The sequence below is a fragment of the Crinia signifera genome, chromosome 4, assembly GCF_055691185.1.
Source record: "Crinia signifera chromosome 4, ASM5569118v1, whole genome shotgun sequence".
Classification (NCBI taxonomy): domain Eukaryota; kingdom Metazoa; phylum Chordata; class Amphibia; order Anura; family Myobatrachidae; genus Crinia; species Crinia signifera.
Window position 1 is genome coordinate 335,468,761 of NC_139220.1, and position 10,560 is coordinate 335,479,320.

Sequence of the window (10,560 nt, forward strand, 5' to 3'; positions counted from 1 at the left end):
ATTCCACCAAAATCTGTGCTGCCAAATCCAAAAATCACTCCTTCCCTTCTGAGTCCTGCCATGCGCCCAACTGGTATTTTTTGGTCACATGTGAGGCATTGCCGTACTCGGGAGAAATTGGGGCACAGATTTTGGGGTGCTTTGTCTTCTTCATTCCTTGTGAAAATGAAAAAATTTGAGCCAGAACTGCATTTTTGTGTAAAAAAATGTAATTTTTCATTTTCACTGCCCAGTTGTACCAAAATTGGTGAAACCCCTGGGGGTTTGAAATGTACACTATACCCCTAGATGAATTCCCTGAGGGGTGTACTTTGCAAAATGGGGTGACTTGTGGGGGGGTTCCACTGTATTGGTGCTTTGGGAGTCTTGCTAATGCAACATGGCACCCACCATTCATTCCACCAAAATCTGTGCTGCCAAATCCAAAAATCACTCCTTCCCTTCTGAGTCCTGCCATGCGCCCAACTGGTATTTTTTGGTCACATGTGAGGCATTGCCGTACTCGGGAGAAATTGGGGCACAGATTTTGGGGTGCTTTGTCTCCTTCATTCCTTGTGAAAATGAAAAATTTTGAGCCAGAACTGCATTTTTGTGTAAAAAAATGTAATTTTTCATTTTCACTGCCCAGTTGTATCAAAATTGGTGAAACCCCTGGGGGTTTGAAATGTACACTATACCCCTAGATGAATTGCCTGAGGGGTGTAGTTTGCAAAATGGGGTGACTTGTGGGGGGGTTCCACTGTATTGGTGCTTTGGGAGTCTTGCTAATGCAACATGGCACCCACCATTCATTCCACCAAAATCTGTGCTGCCAAATCCAAAAATCACTCCTTCCCTTCTGAGTCCTGCCATGCGCCCAACTGGTATTTTTTGGTCACATGTGAGGCATTGCCGTACTCGGGAGAAATTGGGGCACAGATTTTGGGGTGCTTTGTCTCCTTCATTCCTTGTGAAAATGAAAAATTTTGAGCCAGAACTGCATTTTTGTGTAAAAAAATGTAATTTTTCATTTTCACTGCCCAGTTGTATCAAAATTGGTGAAACCCCTGGGGGTTTGAAATGTACACTATACCCCTAGATGAATTCCCTGAGGGGTGTACTTTGCAAAATGGGGTGACTTGTGGGGGGGTTCCACTGTATTGGTGCTTTGGGAGTCTTGCTAATGCAACATGGCACCCACCATTCATTCCACCAAAATCTGTGCTGCCAAATCCAAAAATCACTCCTTCCCTTCTGAGTCCTGCCATGCGCCCAACTGGTATTTTTTGGTCACATGTGAGGCATTGCCGTACTCGGGAGAAATTGGGGCACAGATTTTGGGGTGCTTTGTCTCCTTCATTCCTTGTGAAAATGAAAAATTTTGAGCCAGAACTGCATTTTTGTGTAAAAAAATGTAATTTTTCATTTTCACTGCCCAGTTGTACCAAAATTGGTGAAACCCCTGGGGGTTTGAAATGTACACTATACCCCTAGATGAATTCCCTGAGGGGTGTACTTTGCAAAATGGGGTGACTTGTGGGGGGGTTCCACTGTATTGGTGCAACATAGCACCCACCATTTATTCCACCAAAATCTGTGCTGCAAAATCCAAAAATCACTCCTTCCCTTCTGAGTCCTGCCATGCGCCCAACTGGTATTTTTTGGTCACATGTGAGGCATTGCCGTACTCGGGAGAAATTGGGGCACAGATTTTGGGGTGCTTTGTCTCCTTCATTCCTTGTGAAAATGAAAAATTTTGAGCCAGAACTGCATGTTTGTGTAAAAAAATGTAATTTTCCATTTTCACATCCCAGTTGTACCAAAATTGGTGAAACCCCTGGGGGTTTGAAATGTACACTATACCCCTAGATGAATTCCCTGAGGGGTGTAGATTGCAAAATGGGGTGACTTGTGGGGGAGGTTCCTAACTTTTAGCACTTATGGTGCCTAGAAACCTACATGGTGCCTAAAAAAAAATCTCATAAAAAGGAGGCTCCAAAATCAAGTAGGTGCTCCTTCTATTATGAAGCCTGTGGTTTGGTCAACGTGCACACTAGGGCCACATATAGGATATTTTTGAAAACAAAAGAATTGGGGGAATCAATTTTTAGTCACATTTCTCTAGTAAAATCTACTGTATTCGTTAGAAAAATGTATTAAAATTGAAACTCTGCAAAAAAAAAGAAATTTTGAAATTTCACCTACACTTTGTTTTAATTCCTGTGAAACACCTAAAGGGTTAACAAACTTCCAAAATGCTGTTTTGAATACTGTGAGGGGTGCAGTTTTTGAAATGGCATCATTTATGGGGGTGTCTCACATACAAGTCCCTCAAAGTCACATCAGAACTGAACTGGTCCCTAAAAAAATCAGTGTTTGAAATTTTCTTGAAAATTTGAGAATTTGCTAGTCATATCTGAAGCCTCCTAGTGTCCAAAAAAATGAAAAGGAGGTTGAAATAATGATTGCAACATAAAGTAGACATATGGTCTTTGTTAGTTATTAACTATTTTGAGTGGTATGATTATTTGTCTCACAAGCAGAAAATGTGACATTTTGCATATTGCTAAATTTTCCATTTTTTCACGATATTTTGGTATTTTTCACAAAAAAACACAGACTGTATCGACCCAAATTTACCACTAACTTGAAGTACAATGTGTCACGAGAAAACAATCTCAAAATCACTGGGATAAGTAAAAGCAAAAAAAAGTTATCCCCACTTAAGTGAGACATGTCAGATTTGAAAAAAAGGGCTCTGTCATGAAGGCACAAACTGGCTCTGTCATGAAGGGGTTAAGTGCAGTGGCGTAGCTTCAGGGGTCGCAGCGGTCGCAGATGCGACCGGGCCCCTGAGCCAGGGGGCCCAACCCCCGCCACTGACCTGGAATAGGGATGCGAACGCACCCTTTCCCAGTGCTGCAGCTGCTTTGAGGGCCCGCGTGCGTCGCGCTGACGTCACGCGGCAAGGGCTCCCTCCCCTTACTATTGGCTGCCTGCGGCTGGGGACGGGACACGGTGGCCGTATCTGAGCTGTGATTGGCTGCAGCGGCAGCCAATCACAGCTCAGATACGGCCAACGTGTCCCGTCCCCAGCCGCAGGCAGCCAATAGGAAGGGGAGCCCTTGCCGCGTGACGTCAGTGCGACGCACGCGGGCTCCAACCTCCCCCTCTCTCTCCCACCGCGCCATCACACAGCAGCACGTGTAGGCTGTGCCAGCAGGAGTCGCGCTGACCTGTCCTGTCCTGAACTGAAGCAGGACCGCCCGACGCCCTCTCACAGGTTCTCTGCAGATTCTGCAGACTTTTGTTTAGGATTTGGGGGGATGAACCTTAAGCTCGGGATGCAGCCCGGCAGCTGTTTGCAGGGTAATGGTGGGGAGGTGTAGCTGTGATTTAACAGGGGGCTGCTTTGGACAGGGCTGCTTTGGACAGGGCTAATTAAATGTCAACAGCTGCCCAAGACGTTGACTTATAGATAGTATTAAATATAATTAAACTGTGCAATATCCACAATGCAGGATTCATCATTCTTCTATTATTAACATAATATACTTGATGTATTAAAATATAAACAGACCGAGATTTTAATTTTGTTGTATGTAGGGGGGCCCCAAGCTGACCTTTCGCACCAGGGCCCATGAACCCTTAGCTACGCCCCTGGTTAAGTGCATGATTTTGACCATTCCTCTAATCCAGGGTTCCTCAAACTCTTTTGCTCTGGGACCACATCAGACAATAAAATTAATGACAGGACCCCAGCAAGTTATTGCAGAAGGTCATCAAATCACATGTGTAGTCAGCAGACAGCACATGTATGGCAGCATTGTGGAGGCACAAAGTGATGGGAGGAGTCTGATACACCATAGCCCATCACATCACAATTGTAGTCAGCAGACAGCACATACATGGCAGCATTGTGGAGGCACAGAGTGATGGGAGGAGTCTAATATATCATAACCCATCACATGTGTAGTCAGCAGACAGCATTGTGGAGGCACAGAGTGATCGGAGTAGTCTAATATACTATAACCCATCACATGTGTTGTCAGCAGACGGCCCATACATGGCAGCATTGTGGAGGCACAGCGTGATGGGAGGAGTCTGATATACCATGACCCATCACATCACACGTGTAGTCAGCAGGCAGCATTGTGGAGGCACAGAGTGATGGGAGGAGTCTAATATACCATAACCCATCACATCACATGTGTTGTCAGCAGACGGCCCATACATGGCAGCATTGTGGAGGCACAGCGTGATGGGAGGAGTCTGATATACCATGACCCATCACATCACACGTGTAGTCAGCAGGCAGCATTGTGGAGGCAGAGTGATGGGAGGAGTCTAATATACCATAACCCATCACATCACATGTGTTGTCAGCAGACGGCCCATACATGGCAGCATTGTGGAGGCACAGAGTGATGGGAGGAGTCTAATATACCATAACCCATCACATCACATGTGTTGTCAGCAGACGGCCCATACATGGCAGCATTGTGGAGGCACAGCGTGATGGGAGGGGTCTAAAATAACACAATCCAACAGATTTTCCAGACTCCTTGAATCACTGACTGAGATAAGAAAAGTCATCAGTCTGATGGTCAGGAACATTGGAGTCGCGACCCCATGCTGAGAAGGTCGGGACCCACTTTGGGGTCAGGATCCACAGTTTGAGAACCGCTGGGTCAGGACCCACAGTTTGAGAACCGCTGCTCTAATCTACCTAGATCCTCAATCATTTGATTTACCCCTCCTGGTGTGTCTACCCTGTTGCATACCTTTGTGTCATCTGCAAAAAGGCACATTTTACCCTCAATTCCATTTGCAATATCACCAATAAAGATATTTAAAAGCACTGGTCCAAGTACAGATCCCTGGGGTACTCCACTTGTAACCTTTCCCTCCTTTGACTGTACTCCGTTTACTACAACTCTCTGTTTTCTGTCCTGCAACCACGCTCTTATCCATTCAACTATCTTAGAATCCAATCCCAAGCTTTCAAGTTTATATAACAGTCTGTGATGTGGGACAGTGTCAAAAGCTTTACTAAAGTCTAGATAAGCTACATCTACAGCCCCACCTTGATCTATTACTTTAGTCACCCAGTCAAAAAAAGTCAATTAGATTTGTTTGACATGATCTTCCCCCAGTAAACCCATGCTGTTTTGGATCCTGTAAATTGCTGGTTTTGAGATATTCTAGAACTCTTTGTTTTAAGAGTGTTTCCAGCAATTTCCCTACTACTGATGTAAGGCTCACTGGTCGATAGTTGCTTACCTCTTCCTTGCTTCCACTTTTGTGCAGAGGGACTACATTCACTGTTTTCTGGTCCTCTGGGATTACTTCAGTAGCTAGAGACTGGTTGAATAATTCTATTATTGGTTTTTAACAGCTCCCCTTTAAGCTCTTTTAGTATCCTTAGATGTATCCCATCTGGCCCCATTGATTTATCCATTTTCAGTTTTGAGAGTTCTGTGAGGACTTTCTCCTCTGTAAATGTACTTGTTTCTCCGTCAGTTATCTGACTATACTTGCAACTTAACTGTGGCCCCTCCCCCTCTCTTTCAGCAGTGAATACTGCGCAGAAATAATTTTTATCATCTTTTTTTTTTATTTAAATAAGCCGTGCCATTAATCCTAAAGGTGTTAACGGGAATCCCAGAGACAGTGCATAACCAGCGGGTTAGACAGAGGGACTCGATTCCTGAGCGCACACTACTCCTCAATATGACATGTATACCGCTCACTTCCACGACACTCCTAATTACTGTGGATGTTTCAAATTGAGTGGCGGGGGGTCCTCATAAATGTACGGGAGAGAGAAAAGGTTGGGAACCGCTGCATTAGAGGATAATAGTATATAATACAGTGAGGGTGAGGCCACTATCTTGGAAATATTTACAGTGGACAAAATTCCCAAACCCAACAAATGCTGTATAATTATAGTGGTAACCTACTTCTAGCTATGAGTAAATATAAGGTGTAAATGGAAGGTGTTTGTTGCCAAGTATAAGTTTCTACGGGGGAGTCCATTGGAAAGTCTAGCAAGGTCATTCGTTTTTGGCAATTGGAACCTCTGAGAAATACTGTATGTTGTGTGCTTGTGTAACTGGCAGCATAACAGTATATACAACGCAGGATCCAAGTAATGCTACAGTCTTCTTTCTGCAGAGAAAACATGCGTGTACAGGACATACACAGCAGGCATGATGTGTGTGAGACACCTGTGACATTTTAGCTTTGTCAGGAACACAAAGACTATTGCTTATCCGACCCAGCAGATGAGACCAACATATGGGGCACAACTTCTCAACTCCCTCCCCTTGCAGTCGATAGTGTACCCAGCTTTAGAGCGATTCTTCCATTTCAACTGGGAAATGTTATGTATGTAAGATTGCCGTCTGTCAGAAACGTTTGCATTTACAGCATGAGATACAAAATAAGCACAAGAGGAAAGAGAAACAAGCAGTTGGGTTATGTTTTTTTCAGACCTAAAGGGACATTAGTGAAACGCGTGAGTCAGCAGGACAGTCTTGATTCTGTGCACCATAGAGTCGGAGCCGCAAAGCTGAGCCATGAACTTCCAGATGCAGTCACTGAGCACTAGAAGCACTTGGCCCCGTGAGGTTACGCTGCACAGCCCGACAAAGACCCATTGTCACAACATTCAAATATTGTTTGGTGGTTCTTACCTGGTTCGTGATTCCTTCTGTTAGTTCATCTCTGCTCCATGCTGCAAGGCAGTTCTGTGTGGTCTGAGCTTTGCTGACTGATTGCAGCACCTGTGTGAGACATGCTCAGTTCTCACTGATTGAGGCACCTGTGAGACTCCAGCAATTCGCAGTCAATCCCTGTCACAGTATAGGATCACACCAGCTCCAGCGTTCCTGTGCCTTGTTCATTACCTTGAGATTCCTGACTATTGTATTTGACCTCGGCATGTTTCCTGACCATCCTGCCTGATCCTTCGGTAACCGACCTGTGTTATCCAGTGTATGATCTCGTCAATTCCCGAGTTATGTAGAACAGTACTTCAGTTTGTGACACCCATCTCTTAAGCAGCTCTCCTTCCCCCTACTATATGTGGTGTTGCTGTGAGCAGGATTCTTGTCAATCAGCTGTCTGCCACAGCCACCTGGTGACAGGGAGCGACACACTGCCAGTCAGAGCGGCATCTACAGCCTGAGGGCTATTTCAGACGCTCCGGCTCCTGCCTGGCAGCGAAACCCAGCACGGCCAGGAAGCCGTGCTGCACACAGCAGTTTACAATGGTGGGGATGGCCACAGCCCGGCAGCTGTCCCTTCCAGTGGTAAGATCCGGCTGCAACCGGGCGGCCAGGCTATGGCCGTCCCATGTGAATGGACACATTTGTGTCCATTATTAACTACGGTCTGCGGCACAGCTTTTCGCCGTGAGGGGTTTCGCCGCCCGGCAGGAGCCGGAGCATGTGAAATAGCCCTGAGTCAGGCTGCCGAGAGCTGTGATACTTGAAAGGACGACCACCATGGCGGAAACCTGATACAAGAGGGATGGGAGTCACTTGCCTGTACCTCTTGCTGAGACTGCCAGTGAGTGTCTGTGCCCTGGGCTAGCCCTGTGGGGACCTTGAAAGTTTCCTATTTATCTTGTGGGGCTGGGCATAGCTACCACTGAGACATTGCAGCCTACTATGGCCATCATACCCATTGAACTTGTTTAATTGGTGCTTCACATTTATCTGGAATAATGGTTTACATTCTCCCAGCCTTTCTGGACACAAGGTTTATACGTAGGTTAAAGTAATAGATATTTACCACCACAGATGTTCTAGGTAAATTACTGTGAGACTTCTGTATGGGGTTCAGACAACTTGTGGTTTATGTTACAGTGTTATTTCTGTAGCTATGGCCTGTGTCCCATAAAAAAAAAAATGTTGTCGGGGCAACTTCACATAAAGCATAAATAGTTTAGATTTTTTTATGTTATCATACTTTTCACAGTTGGCCTCCCAAACCCAATATAGTAATGACTGTACCATGCACAAGTGCCGACAATGTATAGGGGACCATGACAGTACACAGTCCCCATATCTCAGCAGTGCCTCCGAAACATGGATAAGTACTGATTCCTTTCTGTAATGTGTAACATTTGGTTCTGTGCTGGATAAATCCTTCATCCTCTTCCATCACTCCTATATACACACACGATACTAATAATTTATTTGGATTTACAGAGTGATTGTGTATTACACACTAACCTCTACCCATAGAATACTCTCCTAGTGTGCATTCAAACTAAAATATTGTGTATGGTAAATTAACCCCTTCCTGACAGAGCCAGTTTTTGCGTTCCTGACAGAGCCCTTTTTTTCAAATCTGACATGTCTCACTTAAGTGGGGATAACTTTTTTTTGCTTTTACTTATCCCAGTGATTTTGAGATTGTTTTTTCGTGACACATTGTACTTCAAATTAGTGGTAAATTTGGGTCGATACAGTCTGTGTTTTTTTGTGAAAAATACCAAAATATCGTGAAAAAATGGAAAATTTAGCGATTTGCAAAATGTTAAATTTTCTGCTTGTGAGACAAATAATCTTACCACTCAAAATAGTGAATAACTAACATAGACCATATGTCTACTTTATGTTGACATCATTATTTCAACTTCCTTTTAATTTTTTGGGACACTAGGAGGCTTCAAATATGAATAGCAAATTCTCAAATTTTCAAGAAAATTTCAAACACTGATTTTTTTAGGGACCAGTTCAGTTCTGATGTGACTTTGAGGGACTTGTATGTGAGACACCCCCATAAATGATGCCATTTCAAAAACTGCACCCCTCACAGTATTCAAAACAGCATTTTGGAAGTTTGTTAACCCTTTAGGTGTTTCACAGGAATTAAAACAAAGTGTAGGTGAAATTTCAAAATTTCTTTTTTTTTGCAGATTTGCAATTTTAATACATTTTTCTAAGGAACACAGTACATTTTACTAGAGAAATGTGACTGAAAATTGATTCCCCCAATTCTTTTGTTTTCATAAATATCCTATATGTGGCCCTAGTGTGCACGGTGACCAAACCACAGGCTTCATAATAGAAGGAGCACCTACTTGATTTTGGAGCCTCCTTTTTATGAGATTATTTTTTAGGCACCATGTAGGTTTCTAGGCACCATAAGATGCTAAAAGTTAGGAACCCCCCCACAAGTGACCCCATTTTGCAAACTACACCCCTCAGGGAATTCATCTAGGGGTATAGTGTACATTTCAAACCCCCAGGGGTTTCACCAATTGTGGTACAACTGGGCAGTGAAAATGAAAAATTATTTTTTTTACACAAAAATACAGTTCTGGCTCCAAATTTGTCATTTTCAGAAGGTATGAAGGAGACAAAGCACCCCAAAATATGTGCCCCAATTTCTCCCGAGTACGGCAATGCCTCACATGTGACCAAAAAATACCAGTTGGGTGCATGGCAGGACTCAGAAGGGAAGGAGTGATTTTTGGATTTTGCAGCTCAGATTCTGGTGGAATTTTGGTGGGTGCTATGTCGCATTAGCAAGACCCCCAAAGCACCAATACAGTGGAACCCCCCCACAAGTCACCCCATTTTGAAAACTACACCCCTCAGGGAATTCATCTAGGGGTATAGTGTACATTTCAAACCCCCAGGGGTTTCACCAATTTTGATACAAGTGGGCAGTGAAAATGAAAAATTACATTTTTTTACACAAAAATGCAGTTCTGGCTCAAAATTTTTCATTTTCAGAAGGTATGAAGGAGAAAAAGCACCCCAAAATCTGTGCCCCAATTTCTCCCGAGTACGGCAATGCCTCACATGTGACCAAAAAATACCAGTTGGGTGCATGGCAGGACTCAGAAGGGAAGGAGTGATTTTTGGATTTTGCAGCACAGATTCTGGTGGAATGAATGGTGGGTGCTATGTTGCACCAATACAGTGGAACCCCCCCACAAGTCACCCCATTTTGCAAAGTACACCCCTCAGGGAATTCATCTAGGGGTATAGTGTACATTTCAAACCCCCAGGGGTTTCACCAATTTTGATACAAGTGGGCAGTGAAAATGAAAAATTACATTTTTTTACACAAAAATGCAGTTCTGGCTCAAAATTTTTCATTTTCAGAAGGTATGAAGGAGAAAAAGCACCCCAAAATATGTGCCCCAATTTCTCCCGAGTACGGAAATGCCTCACATGTGACCAAAAAATACCAGTTGGGTGCATGGCAGGACTCAGAACGGAAGGAGTGATTTTTGGATTTTGCGGCTCAGATTCTGGTGGAATTTTGGTGGGTGCTATGTCGCATTAGCAAGACCCCCCAAGCACCAATACAGTGGAACCCCCCCACAAGTCACCCCATTTTGAAAACTACACCCCTCAGGGAATTCATCTAGGGGTATAGTGTACATTTCAAACCCCCAGGGGTTTCACCAATTTTGATACAAGTGGGCAGTGAAAATGAAAAATTACATTTTTTACACAAAAATGCAGTTCTGGCTCGAAATTTTTCATTTTCAGAAGGTATGAAGGAGAAAAAGCACCCCAAAATCTGTGCCCCAATTTCTCCCGAGTACGG